Source organism: Acomys minous, assembly GCF_964271855.1.
Source record: "Acomys minous genome assembly, chromosome: 7".
Classification (NCBI taxonomy): Eukaryota; Metazoa; Chordata; class Mammalia; order Rodentia; family Muridae; genus Acomys; species Acomys minous.
The window spans coordinates 22,762,860-22,783,344 of NC_140488.1; the positions used below are offsets into that span (position 1 = coordinate 22,762,860).

The following is a 20,485-nucleotide window of genomic DNA, read 5'->3' on the forward strand; positions in this document are numbered from 1 at the left end:
CATGAAATCTTAAGGCATTTATGTTATCCACATTCTCCATTGTATTGATCACTTTCAACATTCTTTTGTAGTGAATAAAGAAAAGTATGTTCATTGCAAGAGTGTATGTAAGTTGCCTGGTACATTATCCACTAAGTAAAGACAAGAGGTTCTAATCTTGGCTTCTTATTTCTTTTCTATCTCATGCTTTTCAAGATTTTGTTGCCTGCTAGTCTCCAGTGTTGGCTACTCAGAAGTGGTAGGAAAGAACTGGATCTGAGGATGTTTGGTCTGGTAAATGCAGTGGATGTAAACATGTTTTTGTTTTGATCCCAAGAGTGGGAAAAGAAAGAGAAAGCACATTACTAAAATAAAGTCCTTATATTTATTTGGTTCTGTCCGCCCCCCACTCACCCCCACGCCCATTGAAATTCTAAGAACTTTTTGCTGATATTCTGAACTTTTAGCAAGTCATTTTTCCAAGACTTGGAAAGAAAAGAATAAAAAAAAAATCACTTTATCATAAGGCTTAGGACCAACTTTGAAGGCTTTCAAGGTCCCACTATGGCAAATGGTGGAGTGAATGTGAATATATTATGAAATCACGTTTCTATCATCATTGGTCCAGTGAAGAATGGAATTTGCGTGGGATGGATGGAAGTGTCTGATGTCTGGCATTTATTACCACCCTGTAGTTAGTGAAGTGATGACCATTCTTAGTGGTGGTGCAGTATGATGTATGGCATGCTGCCTCCCTAAGGACCTTGATACAGGGCAGAGGTGATTATGACAAATCATTGCTGCTGCTATAATGTTCCATATACCAAGATTAAACCACTAGATGAAGTAATGTTCTTTTTTTTTTTTTTTTTTTTTTTTTTTTTTTGCTTTTGAAAAGCAGCTGGAGGGAAACCAGGATACAAACTGCTGCCAAGTGAAATATAATGCTCCAGGGGACAAAAAGAAGATACTGTAAACTTACAGACATTACAAACTGACCATCTGTGTTATATATTAAACCACAGCTTTTTGATTTGTTATGGTTTGAAGAATGACTTCATAATGTGCCACTTCCCCCTACCTTCCTCAGGCCCGGAAAGGATTCTGTTTTCATAAATGTACTTAACCTGTGTTTTGTTTTGTTTTTTTTAACTTCAAATCGGTGGTCCTTAATTTAGGCATTCTGCCTCTTTCTGCCCTACTATGTAGTCTCACATCGCTAATTTCACATCTGCTGTGGTCAATGCACCAGTATGTAGCCACCCACCGTGAGATGAATCAAATCAGTGCAAAGTTGACAGTTGAAAAACATCTTTCGGCCAGAATTCAGGAAACACGAGCCTGTTCCACTTATTTTTTGGGAAACTCTGAGGCTTTAAAATCCTAATCTTTCCATGTTTTGAGAAAACTGATCAGTAGTCCTGACTTTTTTTTTTAAGGGGGGCTGTCTTTTCTGCTGCAGTTGGAAACCAGATCTCTGTATCCATTGTGTTATGTCGTGTTTGACAATCGTGTTCCTGGCCCAGCTCTAGTAGCTCAATCTTGATAATGTCTTAAAATGTATTTCACTTAATTAGAATACAAAACCATATGTCCACCCAGGCTCTGAATAACGACATGCAGACTTGTATTTAGTTATAATAGCTTTAGGTCTTAGCTTACTGTTGTTCCCAACTAGCTCCTATAAGCTATGTTTAACCTATGTTCTGCCACATGGTTCTTTACTTCTCCTTAGTTTCATATGTTTAATTTCCACCGTGTCTCATAGGCAAATCCTTTCTTGCCTCTTTCTTTCCCAGAGTTCCCATCTCTCCGGAAATCCTGATTATTCTCTCCGGCCTTTGCTATAGACAGATCAGCTCTTTATTCAACCAATCAGAAGATGATGGAGAACAATGTTTACAAAACATTGAGACAGGTGGCGCTTAACAATACCGAAGTCTGGTCTGTCCCCAGCTCTCTGCTGGTACAGAAATCAGCATTTACATATACAAGAACAACCTTTACACAGTGCACAAAGACATCACTCCAACAAGAATAGAATTTTCTCAAGCAGAAAATCACATTTATATGTTAGCTAGAACGTAACGCCTCATAACTACCATTGTCTCTAAGCAAAAAAGACAGCTATGGGTCTCGCTTTGAAACACTTGCTCAACCCTGCCTCTTTGATAGGCTCATAGGACTCTGACACTTTTCAAAAAGCTCTCCTTTTTGAAAAGTACAACTTTTTGAAATGTAATTCACATTACAATATAGTTTACACATTTAAGGGGAAAATTTAAATTTTAGAGGGTTGTGAATGCAAAAACTGTAGTAAGTCTTAAAACATTTTATTACTCCCCAAAGAGTTCCCACACTCCTTAGCCTTTATACTCTCTTTCTATTCTTCAAAGCCCTAAGCAACTATTAAAATGCTTTCCGTCCATTTGTGTGTTCTCTCCATTTAACATCAATGGACTCACAGCATACAGGATATTTTATTACTGGCTTCTAGGTTCATCTGTGTTGTAGTATCTTTTAGTGCTTCATTCAGATTTGTTGCGGAATGAAATTCCATTCTATCGCTAAACCACAGTTTATTTATTCATTCAATAGTTAGTGGGCATTTGGGTTGTTTACTGTTTTTGACTTATGCATAATACTGCTCTAAACATTTGTGTATAACCATAGTGTATAACCAATATGAAGTTTCATTTGCAGTAGAGTTGTTGTGTCATACGGACTATCAGTGCTTAATCCTTTGAGGAACCATCAGACCATTTTACACCCCCCCCCCATTAGCCATATAGAAGTTCCCAATTTCTCTGTATCCTTGTCAGTCCCTGGTCATACTGCTATAATTATTTTTCATCACAACCACTCTAGTGACGATGAAGTGACATATCACTGAGGTTTTAACTTGGATTTGTCTGCTAACTACTTATGTTAATCAGCTTCTTATCAGACTATTTGTGGGTTTTCTTTGTGAGAAATATTTGCTTAAGGTCTTTGCCTATTTAGAAATTGTTCCTATCTGTTTTTAAGTTAATGAGTTGTTCATATCAGATATCTTGTCATAGTGATGAAAAGGAGCAATAAGACACAGAAAATTGCTCGAGGAAAAGTGGGCTCATTGCTGTGACTATTTAACAGCGTGGTTCAAAGGTGTTTAGGACTGGTTTTGTGCGAAGAATTAGGACAGGTTGGAAGGGGAGGCTAGCGACAGCCTAGAGTGCTATAAGCAGAGCCTAATGGACCCTTCTAGTGGAAGCACAACAGATCCGCAAGCCCATAGGAATGATAGGAATGTGGAAAGGAAAGAAAAGACTGCTCAGGAGGTTTCAAATGGCAACAAAACCTACTGGGAATTGGATCATTTGTATTACACACTGGCAAAGACATTCTCCAGACTTTGTGTATGCCCTAGGGTTCTGCTGGAAGCTGGCTTTTTAAAATTTTAACTTTGTGATTACTATTATTACTACTACTACTGTTACTGTGTGTGTGCCTATGCGTGTATGTACTTGATATGTGAGGAAAATGTATCCATTCCACCACACATTTGTGAAGATCAGAAGACAACTTTAGGGAGTTGGTTCTTTCCTTCCGACTTCGTGGTGATCAAAATCAAACTGCTAGGCTTGCATAGCAACTGAAGTTACCCGCGGAACCAGTTAGCAGACTCAAGAAGCAGAGTTTAAAGGTGATGGACTATTTAATCTGGTGGAGCAAACTCCAGGGAGCCCCCACATTCAGGCTGTTGCGTGAACCTTGCTGGCTGCTTTTCTCCATGTTTACAGTGAGAAGCAGAGGCAGAAGAGGAGTGGGAAGATTTGAAAAGCTTTCAGTTTGGTCAAAAAAAGAAGTATGTGCCAACTTGGGGCCAATGATATTTTGGTTGCCTGTGCACTATATTCCATGATAATAAGAAAAACGATTTGAAGGCATTTCAGAAGTTGGCCAATCACCGCTCGTTGCAAGATGTGAAAGAGAAAAGACATTTGAAAGGTTTTAATTAATTAATTAATTAATTTGGCTTTGTTTTTGTTTCTTATGAAGAGATCGCTAAGGTGTCTTGCTCCTATATGGCCTTTTAAGGAAGCATTTCCTGAGGTTTACCATATAGACTGCTAAATGAATCCATGATCTAAAGCATTCTGAGCTGCCAGCAGATCTTTGCATCATCTATATGGCAATGTTTTACAGGCACACAGGATGCAAGTGTTATAGAATAATGCCAGAAATCAGATAAGACACCGTAAAAAAGTGGAAAAAGTCTTAAAGGGGTTTGAAAAGGAGAGAATGATATTCATGTGACATGTAAGCAGGAGGGATGTTGTTGGGGAGGCACCAGCAGGGGGAGGTTAGGGGAGATGGCATTGGGCATTCAGGAAAACAGATGAATAAGAACAAAGTATGGCATATGTTTATATGAATCTGCCATAATGAAACTAATTGTCTTGTGTGCTAACTTAAAAAAAATTTCAGAACAAAGACGTATGGGGTCATAGAGGCCTCCACCTAGATTTCAAAAGAAAGCCTAGGCATCTAGGCAATATGACAAGGTCAGAGTCCCTTGCATGTGACCCTTGAAAAGGCAATGCATGAAGTTGTGAGGATGAAACCTAAGCTGCACGAGAGACTCAAAGAAGTTGAGGATGCCAGGGTCAGATCACTTTTGCTGAAGAAAAGCCCAACACAGAGAGCATGTTAGTAAATGAAAAGTTTATATCAAATCCCCCCCCACATTATAAAGTATGATTCTGCTGTGAGAAAGCTGACTAGTATATCAGGTGATGATGTATAGCAAGAGATAACAGGTAACAAGTAAGAGACAGAGTCTTCATTATACCATTATGTCAGAGCTGACATCCAAGTATGTTGGCCTTTGTTATTAGTAAGCCATTATATCATCCTCCATCCAAAGAAAGATAGCACACAGCAATGAGTACCAGAGCTGTGCATCATTGGGAACCACCTACCTACCACCTCTCTCTAGCCTTTAACATTCTATCATGAAATGTTATAGTATTTTACATGCAGTATGAAAAGTATGTACCATTTTATTTTATTTGTCTTAATTTCAACATTTTTGCTTTTTCATTATATTCTACATATGTTCTATAGCATATAATGGAACTTGTTTATAATGCTATTTATGTTTTAAATAATTCAAAGACCTGAACCCAGATATTTTAGTTATTCATCTAGCTATCAATTATCATGTTATTTATTCATCCTTTTATATCTCTAGTCATCTATTTTTCTTCTGCTACTTAATTATTTTTTACCTATGGTTTTTCTGGCAATGAATTTTCCTTTAGAGAAAGGAAAAGAAATAAGAATGGGGATTGAAAAGAGAGATATAAAGCTATCGTTACTAATAAGAACAGTTTACTGCATCAACCGTGACTGAAGAAAGTTAGACTGAAGTGAATTCACCCAGAATCTTTATTTCACCTTGTTTTTGAAAGACCAGAATGATAGAGCATCCTCTATCTATGTCAGCAATTCAAAGCTGTCCACACCCATTCTTGCTTGGCCGTCTTAGCCTTTGATGGATAATATGGCCTTCATGGTTTCTGATGGAAAGTATGATGCTATTCTTATCTTTGTTCTCTCAATCAACTTTCTTATTTTTTCTTATTTGGATTGGAATGTTCTGTAGTATTTTTCTCTCCGCTCTTTTTCTGTGTAGAGCCCATTAATGTTCTTAAACTGTGCCTTTAGTTTTAAGACAATATGCAGGATTTGCTTATGTCTTCATATCTTTGTGAGCTTTCATTAAAGCACTTGGTGTTTTGCCATTGTCTCTCTCTCTCTCTCTCTCTCTCTCTCTCTCTCTCTCTCTCTCTCTCTCTCTCTGTGTGTGTGTGTGTGCGTGTGTTCTGAATGCTATTGTATGTATGTGGAGGCTAGAGGTCAATATTGAGTATCTTGCTCTGTCATTTTCTGCCTTATTTTTGAGATATGCTCTCTTCTTGAACCTGAATCTCACCAATTCAGCTAGCCAGTGAGCTCTGGGGAGCCAGCTATCTTACCTCCCCACAGTGCTGTCATTACAGATGCATGCTATTGTGCTCTGCTTTTATGTTGGTGCTATGGATCTGAACTCAGGACTTCATGCTTGCCTGATACCCATGGAACCATCTTTTTAACTCCCTATCACTTTGCTCCTATTGAGGCTTAATTTTACATGTAATTTAGGGTATCATCTATCTTTAACCTGGGGTTACTTTTAGCCTATTCCTCAGACAACACGCTTTCAAGGGCTCTATTTAATGTCCCCAGAAAGGCAAGGTCTTTCTATCCTGTTGTTAGGAACACACACTAACTCTGTTGTTAGTATTACTGTTCCACGTTGAATTCATTAGGATCCCTTCTCTTTCTATTTTTTACATAGCAATTCTTTCCTTGATCTTAGAATCTTTCTAGAACAATGTTGACCCAACAACATGATGGAATCTGCTAAAGGATTTCCTTCAGTACGATTTTGTCTTCTCTAGCACTTTTCTTTATAGATTTTTAAAATGTTTTCACTTCCGTATACATTAATATCTAGGGTTCATTTAAACTACCTCTTCTTGTCCTACAACGTGGAAAACCTCAATAAACAATGTGGACAGTTTTAGGGTTGCATAACTTGTTTCTCTTCTCTCAAAGGTATATTTTTTTTTTGGTGTTGGCTGTTCTTGATTATCTGAAAACCACATTTTTGTACTATGATGTACACTTTTATAGTTGTTTAATATTATTTCCTTACTCCATTGTGATAGAAGTGGAGTTTGTTAGCACATTTGTGCTTCTTACTGAATTTACAGTTTTCCTTTCCAAGTGCCGACTTCTTTGACTTCTAAACATCCACATTGCTCTCCATATATATGTATGTTTCCAAGTTAATGTACATGTAAAGGGATGTATTTAGTACACAAGTGGTATCCCTAATCCAAAAATATGAACTCGAACAGGCTGTGAAATCTGGAGTTCAGAATTTTACATTAAGGAGGTTTTCCTAGTAAACTCCATGAAAATCATACAAAATCTGAAGCCCCCTCCCAACCAATCTGCAATATTTCTGACCCTGAGCAATTTGGATACAGGATACTCAACTTGTAGATATATGGAATAGTTGCTTTGGTACTTTGAACCTCTCATTATTTTCAACACAACAGTCTCATATTCATATTACAGTCTGATCATAATTCTAAATCATGAAATATTATTTGAGCTTTGAATTTGAACAAAACACTGAATGTCGCATTGCCCTCTTTTTCAAGGCAATCAGTCTTAATGACACTTAATATTTGTTATTCTTAATTCATGTAGGAATCTTCCAGATGATAGTATTAGAATAATATTGTAGAAGCAAAAAACTATATAGTTTTCATCAAGGTCATGTACAATTAGCTCAAAGTATGTAGAGTTACTTTCCATCTTTTGATAAGAACAGACTAAGCATTAGGAATATATCTCAGCCGCAGTGCACTTACCTAACACACACAAAGCCCTGGCTTTGAACTCTAGAGCCACATGACAGGCCAATAGCCAGAGCTGGAAGAGAAGTTGGTACTAGAGGAAGTAGATGAACTTACCAAGTGGCCAGATGCCAGATAATTGTTTCTATGTCAATATCATTATTGACACATTATCATGTGAACAGTCATAGATATCCCCCAAAGACCTTGAAAGAAGCTATCTGTAAAGTTCTCATCCAATGCCAGACATATAGAATGTGCCGAACAAAGTGTGTGTGTGTGTGTGTGTGTGTGTGTGTGTGTGTGTGTGTGTGTATATGTATGCTATGTATAGGTAAGTATATGAATGAATGAAAAGGTTAAATTATAGTCATTATAAGTCACAGATGTTGGAAACATACTTAGACAATTTTAGAACAATTTTCATGAAAGTGTAGTTTAATAATCATTTTAGTTCAGTGAGAAGCACTGTCAGTTGTCACAAGCTGTACTGCTTTTCCCAGTAAGGCTAGGGAAATGAGAACCCATGGTAGTTAATGTAAACATGCTCAGATTAATGAGTACATTTAAAAACACAGTAATGCAATTGCTACCTCTTTCTAGGCAGCACAAGCCCCATGTTCAATGTAAATGCCAGTAAGGAGGGATAAGTCAGAGGAGGAAAATTCCAATTTTTTGATTGGAATAATGAAACCCAAAGTATCAGTGACAGAATGTTAAAAGAGAGACAAGAAGTACAATGATTGCTTGATTTTTTTTATGGCTGAAATAAAGTTGACAGCACTTGAAGTGAAATATAAAAATATACACTCACTTATGTTTCTTGACAATATTCCACTTTCTTGCATGAAACTAGACTTTCTGCTCTTTAGGCTCTTATTTAATCCTCCTGGAAACTATATCATATTTTAAACTAAAGCATATTAGTCTCCTAATAATCTTTTCTGTTCTGAAAATAGCATTGTTTTTCTTGTAATTTGAATGCCTTTGGAACTGAACTGATACTGTAGCCTTAGACTTTACACGTGTAACCTATGATTCACTCAGAAGCAGTTTAGTTTTTAAAAATAATGTAAAAACATTTGAGATTATAATAGAACTGTGTTACTCACCCCTTCCCTTTCCTTTCTCCAAACCTTTCCACATAACTCCCTTGATTGTTCTCCTTCAAAGTGTGTGTGTGTGTGTGTGTGTGTGTGTGTGTGTGTGTGTGTGTGTGTGTGTGTGTATAATTTTAGGTAGCAGACATCTATTAGACAGTCCTGTTATAAAGAGCCTTAAGCACATCAAAGAGATATTTTTTTGTTATTGGTCAATTCTGCATGAAACTTCTGGGATACAATGGGAAAATTTGTAGGATGAAGGCGTGAATTCTTGTCCTGGATTTGTCCTTAACCCTTACAAACTACATATTTAGGGAATTATATAGTTAGGACTCTCCACAAGCTATTGCATAGAGTAAAAAGGCTTTTGCTTCGGCGGTATTTTTTGGGTCACAAATGCCATCTTCATTTGTCTCCTCTCTTGGCTGAAGTCAGATCATCTAGATGTGGAGATCTCCCTTCCCTTTCTGCTCTCCACATCGCCTCTAAGTGTCTTGCTCTATTTGGGGAGAACTCTGTTGAGCTTCAGTGGGCAATGTTCTCTGTCTGCCATTTGCTCCTGATTCTTTCCTTGGTTCTTTCTTTGTGCCCAGAGGCACACAGCTGACAGATGCTCTGGTCAGAAGAGCCTTAGGGCCCTAATGTTTCATGTCCAAGGCCCTCTAGCCATCTGTGCCACTTACCTTTCCTAGGGAAATTTTACATCGCTCTTTTTATTATCTGAATTATATCTACAGGGAGATTTTAAAAGTGTTAGTAACTCTGGCTCATGACAATAGCTAAGATGTAGTCACAGTATTTGTGTGTGTGTGTGTGTGTGTGTGTGAGGGTTCTTGGGATAGAATCTATGCTAGACAAGGGCTTTAGCATGGCCCAAGATGTAACAAATAACCTGACCATAAGAATAGCTACTGTTTATCAAGTGATCACAATGTCGGTCACAGCTACGTTTTGAAGTCCTGTAGAATGGAGGAGGGATAGAAAAGAGCTGGAGGAATTGCTAACACTTAGGTGCCAGCCGCTATCAGAGCTGGACTCCGATTCTAGGGCCTCTTTGCACCACACCTCATCCCTCTTGCTGCCCTGCTGTCTATGTGTACACCAGTATTTCTCAAACACAACGTGTGTGGAGATCACTTGGGAATCTTGGAAATTACGGCTTCTGATTCAGCATTTCTGGTTTGATTCCTGTGACCTTGGGTGTATATTAAGGGATTGTTGATGGTGAGGCTGTTGATCCATAGATCACATTTGAAAGACACTAGCAGAAATGCATGGAACGTCATCAGTCTCATAACCCAATTGGATATTTTTAAAGCATTGAAATGATGTCACAGAATGTAACTTTCTTTGCCTTTAACAGCCACATTATGCATGAATTTCTTTTTTGTTTTTTGTTTGTTTGTTTTATTTTTTTAACACAGGTTTCTCTGTGTAGCCTTGGCTGTCCTGGACTCACTTTGTAGGCCAGGCTGGCCTCAAACTCACAGCGATCCACCTGCCTCTGCCTCCCCATGTGCTGGAATTTCAGACATGCACCACTGTGCCTGGCATGAATTTCTAATTTATGAGACATTTTATTCTTTTACTAAGTGTTTTTGTATAAATTTGGGCAAGGAAATCCTCCAGGCCATGAGAATTTTGCTCCATGTTCTAGTTTCTTTTCTGTTTCCATGATAAAAATTTCCAGCCTGGGAACTGGAATCCAGGAGTGGACAAAGAAGGCCAAGTCATGAACCCAGAAAGAGACTCCGAAGACAAACATTGAGGTGCAGATCTATTTTATTATGAAGCAGCAAGCATTTTTCTACAGCATTTGGACCAATGAGGAATCAACAAGAAGCCAACCATCCCACTGTCAATATGAGGAGGTGTCAGGCCTGCCAGTACCCACGTGGACTTCAGTAAAGATGAAGGAAGCTGACACTCCTCTGCGCTAGTCCATTCTGAGGCTCTACTTGTTTACTAGGATCTTCTTCTTCTTCTTCTTCTTCTTCTTCTTCTTCTTCTCCTCCTCCTCCTCCTCCTCCTCCTCCTCCTCCTCCTCCTCCTCCTCCTCTTCTTCTTCTTTTTTCTCACAGTATGGCAGTGGACACAGATGCTCTTACTATTAGAGTGGTATGGAAGCCTCTCCCACCATCCATGGGGCCCCACCAGGGGGCTGCAGCATCCACACCTGACAAAGCAGGTTGCCTTTATCACACCGCATCATGGTGTTTGAATTTTAAGGCTCTTATACCACCTATCAGTGTCTTTCTCTTTTATGATTACATAATATCCCATTATATTAATATACCACAACTGGTTTGTTCTTTATTAGTGGATGGATGTTTTGCTGACTGTAAATAGTGCTGTTAAGAATCCTTTTGTATATTTGCGTGGATATGTATCTTCATTTTTCCTTACATTTATACCTAGGAATAGATTACTAGGTTATTTGGTAGGTGCATATTGTTACTTTAAGAAAATGCCTGAATAGTCTCCTAAGTTCTTGAACCATTTAACTTTTCAATAGTGATTACTTTCACGATGTTCCAGTTCATCACATACCAACCAATCTGGTTATCACCTGCCTTTTTCACTTCAAAAAATGTGTAGTGGCCCTCCATTTTGTTTTTAATTGAATTTGTTGTCTAATGGCAAGTGGATATCATGTGTTGATAAGCCACTATTAATATATATTCTTTAAAATGAGTATTCAAATATTTAGTTCAGCTTGTGTTCTCATTAGTAATTTCTCAGAACACTTTTTTTTTATTCTACATACAGAATGGTTATCTCTTCTACTCGTGGCAAATTCTCTAGTTATCTGGGAGTATCCTGATTTTTCTTTCACTGTTGAATGACAGTCTTACTACATGGAGAATTCTAGGTTGACCAGTTTTGTTTCTCAGTGTTTTGAATGTTATTCTGCTGCCTATTGTTTCCATTTATACAGATAAAACTATAGCCATTTATTATTTCGACTCTCCTGTTGTTAAAAGATTTCTTTCATCTCTTGCATCCTTATAAATCTCTTTCCCTTAGAAGTGCATAGTAATTGCGTGCAGGGCTTTGTCAAAGCCATCCAAGTGCTGTATTGAACTGTAATTCAGTGTGTTCTTGTCTTCGGATTAATCACCACCAATTCCAGAATATTTGTATTGCTCTGAAAAACAAACTCTGTGTTTGTTAGCACTAAGTTCAGACTCCCTTTCTCCTACTACCCTGGAAAGAACTTGGTTATCAATCAACACTTCATTCTATGTTATTGCCGAATAATATTTCATTGTATGGGTAGGTTATATTTAGTTTACTTATTTATTACTTGATGGTCATTTTGTTTGTTTGCATTTTTCTATACAATGTGTACATTTTGTGTAGCGGACCTTAATTTTCTTAAACATATGCCTATCTACTTTCCATATAGTATATTACTATTATATACTATAATACTATTCTAGCTTGCTTTTCCTCACTGAAGAATTCTATTCTATGGTACATCTGTATTTCCATTCTTTATCATACCTAAATCTTTGGTCCAGTGACATCCTACCTTCCTACACTCAAATTTTAATTATTTTATATTATTATGTTATGTATATGAATATTTTGCCTTTGTGATGGTTTGTGTACCATTTATGTGCCTGTTGCTCTCAGAGACCAGAAGAGGATTTCAGATTCCCTGGAAATAGAGTTACAGATGGTTGTCAGCTGCCGTGTGGGTACTAGGAACTGAAGTTGAGTACTCTGAAAGACCAACGAGTCCTCTTAACTGCTGAGCCAGCTCTCTGGCCCATGTACACTCAATTTTTCTTAACCTCTGGCTATTATGTCAGACTACAAAAATAATTCGACATGGCCTGATCACAAACCTTCTGAATATTTTTTAGCTTCTTATTTTTTATTCAATTGGTTGCTAAATAAATGTGATCAATTTTGTTTTTAACATTCTGAAATTTATTTTCTATTCATCTCCCATATCTCTATCAGTCATACCTTTTCTTTTACAGATACATTGTCTGAGTTACTGTTTTAGTTACTGTTTTATTGCTGTGATTACACACCATGATGAAGATGAAAACAATTCACAAAAGAAAATGTTTAATTGGGCTTATTGTTTCCAATGGTTAGAGTCCATGATGGCAGAATGAAGGGATTACAGCAGGCATAGCTGAGAGCTTATAACATCAAGAGCATGCAGGAGTCAGAAAGCTACCTTCCAATCCCAGCCCTGTGACATACCTTCTACAACAAGGCCATACCTCCCAATCTTTCCAAACTGTTCCACCAACTGAGGACCATGTATTCAAACATACTTAGTCTATGGGAACCATTTTCATTCAAATCACCACATGTGCCTTCTCTCCTCTGTGGTATGTTGCACTTGTATAATGTCATTTTATCATCTATCTTATGGAATAGTTGTGATTTAGCTGTGTTTTCTTTATTACCTCATTTTGCATCCCCAGTGTTGTGTAGCATAGGATCAGAACATACCAACACTCCAGGAATCAAAATATCTTCAGATTGGGGATTAATTTTTTATTTTCAAAATTTATTATTTTATTCTCTCTCCTTTTCCTTCTCTGTTTATTCTTTCTGCCCCCACATTTTCTTTTGCCCTTTCCCTCTTCTCTTGTCTACATTCTTTTCTTTCACCATAATCATGTAAATAATAATTTCTATTTGAGATTGATTTGTGTTATGCATTCAGTGGTTAAGCACATACTGCTCTTCCAGAAGTGGTTACTTTAGTTGCTAATCTCCACATCAGGCAGCTCATAGCTCCATGGAACTTTCGATTCAGGGGTATCTGATATCTCTATCTTCCAAGAACACTTGAATTAGTGTGCATATACCATTGTACAGAACACACACACACACACACACACACACACACACACACACACACACAATTTTAAAGATGGATATTACAAAAATGTTGGTTAAATTATATCCCTGTTGCCAAGCCTTTTAATGCAGGCCTGTAATCTCACTTCTGATGCTGAGACAGGAGGATTGCAAGTTCAAGTCTAGCCTGAGCAAATGTGTGAGACTCTGTCTTAAAACAAAAAGTAAAAGAAGGTTTGAGTGCATCTCTGGAATCTCAGCATTCAGGAGATGGAACAGGAAAATCAGGAGCTCATCAGGCTTCACAGTAAGCTTTAAGCTAGCCTGGGCTACATGAGACCTGGTTAACAGGTCCATAAAGAGAGAACTGGAGATTGATTTGGTTTAAAGGCAGAATACTTGCCTAGAACGTACAAAGCCTTAGGCTCAATTCTCAGTATTATTAAAAATAAAAAAATCTCTGTTGAATAAACAACACAGTGTCAGGTGAATTTGCTCTCTTTAAAACTCTTTACAAAGATTTTTGGTTTTTGTTTTGGTGAAGGTTAACCTTTGCATTTAGTGCAGAAGAGGAAATGAAGACAAGAGGCCCTGCAGGAAAAGTTTAACAGCAAACAAATGTTTTCATGAGCACTTGTCAGTTAGTAATGGAAAAGGCAAAGATAATTCACCCCTGGAGTGTCCCAGCAAAGGCTAGACACCAACCACTGGACACTTGTTCCTACAGGGACTTCTGCTTTAGGTACAAGATTGGATTCATGCTCGTAGTATTTTTGGAATGTAAGCAGTCTAGTAGACACTAAGTAGCTCAGGAGAGTGCCAGGAGAACAGTAGTGACCATTGTAGGTGCTCAGTCTCTAAACAGAGGGGCAAAGGTTTCTGGAAACTGCAATCTTTCAACATCTTTGTTTGCTTTATATCCATCAGTCAACACAGGGAGTGAAACTTCACCTTGCATTTCCAGAGGCTTATGCCAAGGAGGTCTTCAGTTGCATTATAATAGACAAGAACAAATCGAATTGAAGATTGAACTGAACTCCGAATCTGATCTCTAAGGTTCCTTGCAGTTTGAAAATTCCGGCCCCTTGGATTTCAGCCATAGCAATTCTGGCTCAGCCTCCCAGAGGAAAGCCCCATGCCTCCTTTGTTTTACCTGCCTCTTTGTGTTTGAGTAGTGTAGTGTAGGCTTTCAGGCAAGTCCTGGGGCAGAGGGTGTCAGTTTCTTGTTGCACTTACTAGGATGTGATAGGATTTCAAGCAACACCCAAAGAATATGCTTCTGGGAGATCTAGCCATACTTTCTCTACCTACAGTGCTCTGAAAAGTATGGGTGTCTAAAGCAAGCATTCTTTATGATGCACAAGATTCCTTGGCTGTTAGAGAGTGACAGGGGCCATTTTAAACCTGACAGTGCTTTAGCTTGGCTCTAGTGGAATTCCTCCTGAGGCAAGCCCTTGCAGAACCAGCTACTATGCATGTGTCATATATCAGTACCATATAACGTATGAGTCTCTGATATAGGAAGAAGTCAAAAGCCTTTGGAACTGTGTTGTACATGCCAACTTACTAATTAAGCATAATGTTAATTCTTTAAGTCCTTATAATTAGTAGATTTCTAGATTTGTGTCGGTTTTTGTTAAGCAATCTGTTTTGGGAAGCTTGAAGCAACTGGAGCATTGCTGGCGTCAGTGAAATTTATTTAATTTATTTTTATGACAGTCTTCATCTTAGAAATGGGATTTTCAAATATTGCTTTGCCAGGCAACATTACTTCTTTGCTGGTTTTTATTTCAGGATTGGGACTGTCTCAGGGTGCTCGGGAAGCATTTTGTGCTCCTCTGTATTACAGCTGTAATATCCAAGAAAAGTGTTTGATTGTATGTGGTATCTAGGATGTGGTACTTTATTGAAAATGTTCCAGATTTTGACAGTGTGATGCGTTTATTATTCCTGATTTATATACCAAATGATCTTATTTTCTCTAAATTAATACTTTGTGCAATCTGTGAGATTCTATTTTGCTTTCTAGCATCATTAAGAAGCATTTCATAGGTATTTTGTATCATTCGCTACCCTTAAGCATTAAAAAAGGAAAGAGAAAGCAGATACATTTCTTTTGTAGCATAGAATCTCTCTGCCTTAAAATCCACATGGAGAAGTGTTCACAAATGCTTAGAGGAGGGGAGTCAGATCCTATCTTGTCAGTGGCTATTTTTTCATGATTTTCTTTTAAATAACATTACTCCGTTCTCCTTTTCTTGATATCATTACTTCCATTGCCTGTACAGTTCTTCAAGATCGCCTCCTCCATGAAGCCTCTACAATGTTCCCTCTTCCATATCAGAATTGATGGCCTTATCACTTTTGGTACCACAGATCTCACCATCATCTTTCTGGGGTCCTTACCAGTGTGTAGCTTATTGTATAAGCTCCTTCTTGGTTATTGTTCCATTCAACTAGCAGACACTTGAGAAAAACAAGTATGAGGTTTGGATTGGAGACTTTCAGCATTTTCCAGAGTGCCCGGTGCATCCATGGTTGTTGAACAGACAACCCTCCGTCTTCACTGATGGCATTCTTTGGGGAGACCATTTTTTGATTTAAATAGCATGTATGGAACACAGTATGAGTCTGTGAACTGGAGGACTCAGTTGAGCTCCCAATATGCTACTGATTAGTAGCATAACCTTCAATGACTTCTCTTTTCTCTGGTTAATTTTATTTTATTTTTTTGTTACAGATTGTGGTACCTGTCTTACATAATGTGAAATGATACTATAAGGATGAAAAGAATGAATGTATAAACAAGATTTTTACAAATGATAAACACATGGAGTAAACTCCCAACTGTACAGCCTCATTTCTCTCACCTGTAAAACAGATATCTCACTACCATCCTTACTGGGGTAGTGGGAGCATTAAGTAAGACAACATGGAGGGTGCTTAGCACATAGCAGGTGTTTAATAAATGCTGTATGTTCTAATGTGGGGCTTTCCCACAGAGAATTCCCACAGAGAATGTGTGTTGAGGTGGGGCTGCTTGGACTGTGGATTCAGCTACTTCCCCCACCCTTTAGCCTTGCTAGTTCCAATTTCATAGCTATAACAAGCAAAGTAATTAAATTTACTCATAAATGTTTCCAGGCCTTTGAGTGGAAGCCAATAAAAAGAGTAAATATTATTCTTTTAAAAAACTGATGTCCTTGATGTGGTGGAAATATCATATTTACTTACACATATTCTTGCTCCAGATTGAGAAGACAACTAAGAATATTCCTTTTCCTCCCTCTGAATTTTCAGCTTGTAGGTCTTATCTATATAGAAGCAGTGATGGCAGCTGCCAGCAAAGGTAAACCAAGAGTTCAAATGAGAATTACAGCCACCCCTGCTGGTGGACCTAAAGAGATCTCACTCCTTAGCAGGCAGGCAGTCCTGGAGCCCCTCAGCTGCCTCTTACCTCCTTCCCCACCATAAAAAGGTAGCTGCACTCTAAGGAGGATGTACTGGCCTCCCTCCCTCTATCCCTCTTTCCCCACTCACCTGTACTTCCTAGACCCTCTCTACCCTGTGGCTGATTTTGCTTTCCTGGGACCAAAGTCAATTAAGCCTCAAAACTAAAACTTGCAAGGAAAGGCAATCCCAAATGTAAACACCCACCCCCCAACGTGATTACTTGATGATAAACTGTTATTCTGTCTCCAGATGACAAACAGTCCCACTTGATGCTCTGCTACCAAAGGAACTATTGAAGGATAAGGGAAGGTCAGCAAATGGAAGTTCTAATTAGTTTAGCACCTGATGCTTGTATTGCTCACAATGGGATCACAGTTCTTGAGGGACTAGTAGCCCAAAGGTTAATGACATTTGCCTAATGTGTTGCTGGATTAGGCCTTCCAGTCTCACAGAAATTGCTCGTCTTTATATAAACCAGACAATATTTGTGAAGACATGATTACAGACCCGTGTTTTGAAAAAGAGATATTCTCATTACTCTAGCCCCTTACTTGTAGGATTTGGGTTGTTTTTAAATCCCCTGCATTGACATGACCAACTGGAAAAAGTCTTTATGCAGATGTGCCTCTTTGTAAAATGTTGGGTTTTTTCTTTCTTTTTTTTTTTTTTAAGTTGGGAAAATAACTTTATTTGTTCTGAGGAGTAGGCCAGAGTCCCCTCAGAACTTCTGAAACTGCTTTTTGGTGCCAGCAGCCTTGGTGACCTTGAGCACATTGAATCAAATGGTCTTGCTCAGGGGCCTGCACTGTCCCATGGTGACAATGTCGCTGATTTGTACATCCCTGAAACAGGGGGACAGGTGCACAGACATGTTCTTGTGGCGCCTCTGAAAGCAATTGAACTTCAGGATGTAATGGAGACAGTCCCCACATATGACAGTGGTCCTCTGCATCTTCACCTTTGTCCTGACACCAGACGGGATCCAACCTTGGATGGAGACGTTACCAGTGAAGGGGCATTTCTTGTCTATGTAGGTGCCCTCAATGGTCTCCTTGGGTATCTTGAAGGCTAGACCAATATTTTTGTAGTACAGAGGGAGTTTTTCCTTGCTGGTTTCTCCTAGAAAAACACACTTTTTTTTTGAGAGTCTGTAGGCTGCTTTTGGTAAGTATGCTCCTTCTGAATGTCCGCCATCTTCCCGGCAGCCTGAGAAAAAGACAAGCTTTGCTCTTAAGTACTCCATTTTTGGATTTTAACATTGCATACAATTGGATGTCTGGAGTCAGGATGTTTTCCAAACTAATGGAAAACAGAATGCCAGCATAAAACCAAGTATCCCTTTACCCTCCGAACCCCCTGCAAAATTTAGTGATCTTCAAAGCATGGAGATTTGAAAAGGAACTATGTATGTCTAGTCCAGTGTTTAGACCATAGACATTGGTTTTCCATGTACTTTTCCACAAAGGTTTGCCATCCCCTTGATTTTTCTTAGCTAAAGAAACTGAATTCACTGAGCATGGTGGTGTACACCTGTAATTCCAGCAGTCAGGAAGGCAGAGGCAGGTGAATCGCTGTGAGTTCGAAGCTAGCCTGGTGTACAAATGAGTGCAGGTCCAGGACAGCCAAGGCTACACAGAGAAACTCTGTCTCAAAAAACCAAAAATAAAAGGAAAAAAGAAAAGAAAAGAAAAGAAAAGAAAAAACAGAAAAAGAAAGTGAATCCATTCAAGTTCTCTGTCATCCATCAAGAGCCTCCCCCGAGATGAGCTTTTTGTAAAGGTTTATACAGATAGTAAGCTAACCAGTTCTCTGGGCCATAGCAAGATGCTCAGACATCTTGGGCACTGCAGACACAGATGGAGAGAGATAAAGGAAGCAGCTGGCTGAGTCTTGACTTTTTTTCTCACTCCATTCTGCCAGCCTTTGCAGATAGGGGACTTTGAGGCTGCTCATCACTTCTCTGATGGGGCTAGAAAGACATACCAGAGCCTCATCTCTAGACAGCTAAACTCTACACTAAGATTCCCAAGCTGTCAGTCCTGAACTTGAATCTTGAACTGAAAGTGACATTAAATATGAACAAAGTCTTCCTAATCAGTTTGACCTTTTGGACACTGACTGCTTCTTCTAGGGATGCATAAATGCCTTGTGTTCTGTTGTCTCAGACATGTTGGCAATGAGGTACCATTAATGGACACTAGATTCTTCAAAGTGAATGTGTCCTACCCGTGGCCAGTCTCAGAGCTTAGCCTGATCTGGAGATTCAAAGCATAATTCACATTAGAGAGGAGCCAAAAAGCTTGTCACTGAGAAACAGCCTTCATTTCCTCCCCTCTTGGCATCTACTGTACTTTAACTTCCTCTTGGCCCTCTCTGAGGTAGGGCAGAGAGAGCATCCCTGAGTGTTTGCCACCCATGGTTTGCTGTAGGCATCCTTACTGGAGAAGGAAGAAGCTCAGGAGATCCTTCTCAGACAAGAGAGAACAGCAAGCCCAATCCAGAGAGGTTGTTGGCAGTCACCTTGATCTGGATATGGACTGGACCAAGACTGAGTTGAGATTTGAATTTCCATATTCACACAGCTGGTTGAAGTGGGAGGAAGTCAGTGATGGAGCCCTGAGGACTCTCAGGGGAAACAGTGCTTGACTGGAACTATGAAAGCAAGTCCATCAGAAATTTTGAGTTTCCTAATGAGCTGGCATCCAAGATGAATTCAAAGATTTTTAGAAAATTATCACATTTGTTTATTGTGTGTATATTTATGAGTGTGTATGCTTTCATACAACAGCATATGCATAGAGATCAAAGGACAACCTATATATTTCATTTTCTCCCACAATCAAGTGCGTTCTAACTATAGGACTAACATCAGCCTTGGTGGAGGGAACCCTTATCCATTCAGCTACCTTACTGGCCCTGAATTGATGTGTCTGTGTGTGTGTGTGTGTGTGTGTGTGTGTGTGTGTGTGTGTGTATGTGTGTGTGTGTGTTAACTGTTCTCCCTTCCATTCCCAGTTTTCAGCTTGCATTGTACCCTAAGGAAGACATTTCCAATTGCAATAAAATTATGTTGTGAATTCTACTTATTGATTCAGATCCTACCATCTTGTAGGAGCACTTCTAGGGAAAATTCACCTGCTTATTTATTTAAAAGTACCCACAGACAATTCTCCTGGTCAAAGCAAGAGAGTTAGGAAAGTGCTATCTCTGATCTCGAGCAAACTTGAAGTTTCAGTGGTAGCAGTAGGCTTCTCAGAGGGCAGTGTGCATAGCCTCTGGCTGCCTGAGAAACACGCTTAGATGCATAGCTACTCTCAGAAGGGAGAGTTGTAGTAGAATGGAAAATGCACAAAGACAGTATTTTATGACTCTGGAACTTTCGCTTTGTCTCACAGGGGTCTGCATTAAGAACTACTTACACTTTTACTTTGGCACTGGCCAGTATTCAGCAGCCCTACTCCAAGCTGTTGCTTCTGACCACTGAGAACACGGCGAGTGTTTGAAACCATTTTGAGGGGTATATGTATGTTTCCACATTCAAGTGTATATGCCATTTCTATTCTTAACCAGATCTTTTGCTTGTTTAATTGACGCATTAGAGTCGTGTCGTTAGAGACATTCATTTACTCATTCATTTCCTTCTATAATCAAGAAACATAC

The 20,485-nt window shown here is 38.9% G+C and overlaps 1 protein-coding gene and 1 pseudogene across 6 annotated transcripts in view; one reads left to right on the forward strand and one right to left on the reverse strand.

Moving 5' to 3' along the window:
• HS6ST2 (heparan sulfate 6-O-sulfotransferase 2) overlaps positions 1–20,485 on the forward strand; it is a 285,853-nt gene that overhangs the window by 47,231 nt on the left and 218,137 nt on the right. The gene's annotated exons all lie outside the window — the stretch shown is intronic.
• LOC311602269 (small ribosomal subunit protein uS17-like) lies at positions 17,544–18,019 on the reverse strand (annotated as a pseudogene). Its single transcript has one exon. The product of its transcript is annotated as a small ribosomal subunit protein uS17-like (transcript).